At 36.5% G+C, this 4,272-nt stretch overlaps 1 pseudogene; it reads left to right on the top strand.

Annotated features, from left to right (window-relative positions):
- Positions 1-1,201: 1,201 nt before the first annotated feature.
- Positions 1,202-2,140, top strand: LOC113247461 (olfactory receptor 2L8-like; annotated as a pseudogene).
- The last annotated feature ends 2,132 nt before the right edge of the window (positions 2,141-4,272 follow it).

The following is a 4,272-nucleotide window of genomic DNA, read 5'->3' as shown; positions in this document are numbered from 1 at the left end:
AGTAAAGGAAGTTCCTTTTGCTTAAATTCACTCAAAAGTATGAAAGTGTTCTTGAAAAGAGAGGAAGCAAACCAAATTTATATGAAAACTGGTTAAGATATTTTAAATTTACATTCAGAGCTCTTAAAAGTTTAGTCTGATATTCCTTATAAAATTTTGGGAAAAACTTCTTTGGTAAATGCATATTCTTGTTGCAACTATGCAAATAATCAGACCAAATCTAATGTGACCAGACTTATTTAGGGATCTGAAAGATCTTTCTTTGAGATCCGTTTGCTTCCGAAGAAAATTCTACACTGCCTAGTATCTAGAGGACACATTTCCAGATTTGCCATTGGATCACTATATAGTTTTAAGTAGTTTATTTTTCATCACTTGGAATCCAGTTTTCATCTTTAAAAATAACTATTAATTGTAGATTTCTGGGGAAAAATAAACAGGTGATAATTCTTGGTTCATAAAAGCTTGATTTGGCAAACGTTTTAAAGAAAACAAATGAACAAAGAAAAAGGCTATATATCTGGGCGCCTGGGTGGCACAGTCGTTAAGCGTCTGCCTCTGGCTCAGGGCGTGATCCCAGCGTTCTGGGATCGAGTCCCACATCAGGCTTCTCCACTAGGAGCCTGCTTCTTCCTCTCCCACTCCCCCTGCTTGTGTTCCCTCTCTCGCTGGCTGTCTCTATCTCTGTCAAATAAATAAATAAAATATTAAAAAAGAAAAAGGCTATATATCTACAGCATGACCTGATAGACTACTATAGTTTCAGAAATATTAGGGCTTAATTAAAAGAAAAAAATCATTGCCTAAGGGTCATAAAATGTATTCAAGTATGGGTCTGTAATTTATGCTTTTACATGACTTGTAATGCATACTTAAAAAGTATACATTCTAATGTTGATAATAACTAAATTTACATAGAAAAATAAAATATATGCATCTTAATAAAGTCATAGAAATATATTATTCTTACCAATTTACACATTTCCATGAAATATTTTGGAGACAGTTGTATGTGTCATCAAGATCATCAAGATTTTATCTATGAGGTAAAAATTGTTTTTCAAAATATCTGTTAAATTTTTTTAAAAGCTGCAATATGTTCTGAATAAATCACAGTGTAACCAAAATAAAGAATTAATAAGAGATTAGTTTTCCATACTTAATATGTGTCTCTCTTTAGGGAAAACTAAATTAATGTCCCATGGAAAATATTAATGAAACATCTACTGATTTCTTCTTATTGGGGTTATTCCCACCATCAAGAATTGGCCTGTTTTTCTTCATTCTCAGTTTTCTCATTTTCCTAATGGCTCTGTTTGGCGACCTGTTCATTATCATTCTCATCCTCCTGGATATCCATCTCCACACACCCATGTATTTTCTACTTAGTCAACTCTCTCTCATGGACCTGAACTTCATCTCCACCATTGTTCCCAAGATGGCTTCTGATTATCTCCTTGGAAACAACTCTATATCTTTCATCGGGTGTGGAGTTCAGTGCTTCCTCTTCATTGCTTTAGCTGGTGCAGAAGGATTAATATTGGTGTCTATGGCCTATGATCGTTATGTGGCTATTTGCTTTCCTCTCCATTATCCCATTTGTATGAGCAAAAGTGTGTGTGTGATGATGATAATAGGATCTTGGATCATGGGCTCAATCAACTCCTGTGCCCACACTGCATATGTCCTCAATATACCTTACTGTTGATCTACAACCATCAACCATTTCTTCTGTGATGTTCCAGCCATGTTGACTCTGGCCTGCATGGACACCTGGGTCTATGAGTACACGGTGTTTGTGAGCACCGCCCTCTTCCTTGTGTTTCCTTTCATTGGCGTTGCATGTTCCTATGGCCGGGTCCTCTTTACAATCTGCCGCATGCAGTCCACAGAAGGGAGGAAGAAGACCTATTCAACCCACAGCACCCACCTCACTGTGGTGACTTTCTACTATGCACCCTTCGCTTACACTTATTTATGCCCAAGATCCTTCAGATCTCCCACAGAGGACAAGGTCCTGGCTGTCTTCTACACCATCCTGACCCCAGTTCTCAACCCCATCATCTACAGCCTGAGAAACAAGGAGGTGATGGGGGCCCTGAGAAGAGTGATTCTGAGGTTCTGCTCTGTAGAAATGTAACAAAGTTTTCACTAGTCCTCCTGTTTAGAAGTACATCAATTTCACCTTGTGCATTCCTTAAGAACAATGTCATTCCAGGATTGAAGACAAGGATTACATTAATCTAGAAACTTAAAGTAATAAAGATTTAACAAAATCATTATATATTCCGGATCACTTCTTTTTGTGATATTTTTTCTTTTTATTTCTTTTTTGTTACAAATAATATATTAACTGCAATTAGAAGTCTAAAAGCTATAGATACTCTCAATAAGACAAGTACCTAAGCAATACAATAAATAGGACCACAATAGCCAAAATATGGAAAAAGCCCAGGTGTCCATTGACAAACGAATGAATAAGGAAGATGTGGTGTATATACCATTATTTAAAGCTATACATATATATAGTAATATATAATATTACTCTGCATTAAAATCGGAAGTAATTCTTGCCATTTGCAATGACATGAATGAAACTAGAGAATATTATGCTAAACAAAATGTCAGTCAGAGAAAGACAAATATCATATGATGTCACTCATATGTGAATTCAAGAAACAAAGGAGCATAGGGGAAAAATGACAGAGAGGCAAACCAGTAAACAGACCCTTAACTCTAGAGAACAAACTGATGGTCCCCAGAGGGGAGAGTGTGGGGAATGGGTTAAATAGGGGATGGGGATTAAGGAGTGCCCCTGTGATGAGCACCAGGTGTTGTATAGAAGTGTTGAATCAACACAATATACACCTGAAACTAATATTACACTGTCCATTATCTAAATGGAACTAAAATAAAATCTTTAAAAAACTTAAGTGGTGACATTTTATGTAATTTTAGCTGCAATGGTCAGTTTGTTTGTGTAGCCAGCATAGAATGCTGTTAAGATAACTCTGTTCAATGACATTAAAGTATGTAAAGTATATTTGCATTTAATTGCTGCAAAGAGTTATCAGTGTATATGCTTGGAAACAGGAAGGTGTTTTTTTTTTAACCAGTATAAAATACCAACCCTGCTATTGATCAGTTAATAAAGCAATATAACTTAATTCTCCTTGGAAAAATTAACATACATATCCATAAATACATATGGATATTTATTTTATATATAGAAAACACTTAACCATAAAGAAACAAATAAATTTAGCACATTTAAGAGTGGAGAATTCCTGAATTAATGCTGATCTTTATCTTAGCTATGTTTCTGTGAGATTTCATTTCCACCCACAGTAGACAGACATGTTACAGAACTATCGTAGCTGTTATGTTTTGATGACCTTCAGAAAGGGGTTCTTCTCCATTCTCCATGCCATGGAGAAGTGATTCCCATCCTAAAAATAACCATCCTTATTTGTCTGGTCAACACCAACTTTGATGCTTAGAGCTTTTCTGATTTAACTGAATTATAAATAGAAAATGCCTGGTAACCCTCAGAGTTCTAAAGCCCATGGTTCATAATGTACCATTGGTAATATTATGATACTCACCAGTGGGGCTACCTCATTGTAATCCATTCACATAAAGGAGATTTAGTAACAATATTTCTCACAACTTTTTTTTAAAGATTTTGTTTATTTATTTGACAGAGAGAAAGACAGGCAGTGAGAGAGGGAACACTAGTAGGGGGAGTGGGAGAGGAGGCAGCCTGATGTTCTGGGATCAAGCCCTGAGCCAAAGGCAGACGCTTAATGACTGAGCCACCGAGGAGCCCCATCAGGACTTTTAATAGATATACCAATGCTTGGGCTCCCTGGGTGGCTCATTCAGTTAAGCGTCTGACTCTTGTTTTGGGCCCAGGTGATATGAAATTGAGCCCCATGTTGGACTCTGAGCCAGGTGTGGAGCCTGCTTAAGACTCTCTCTCCTCTCCCTCTGTCCCTCTGCCCACTCTTCTTAAAAATAAAATAAATGAAATAAAAAAGTGTACAGATGCTTATATTCCCATACATAATGCAAAAAAACAGTATAATTTAAAAAAGATGCCAGCTTTTTTTTTTTTACGGATAATCATATGTTGTTGTCAGCACTGGGCACCCATAACTTTCCATTTAATCCAGGATGAGGTTCTCAGGCCTGGTCACTTGTTTTATTGGTACAACACTTCCCTTATTTAAACCTATCCCAGGAAAACAGTGTTTCTGTTTTCATAAATGT

The sequence above is a fragment of the Ursus arctos genome, unplaced genomic scaffold, assembly GCF_023065955.2.
Source record: "Ursus arctos isolate Adak ecotype North America unplaced genomic scaffold, UrsArc2.0 scaffold_5, whole genome shotgun sequence".
Lineage (NCBI taxonomy): Eukaryota > Metazoa > Chordata > Mammalia > Carnivora > Ursidae > Ursus > Ursus arctos.
This window is presented reverse-complemented; position numbering and strand designations above follow the sequence as displayed.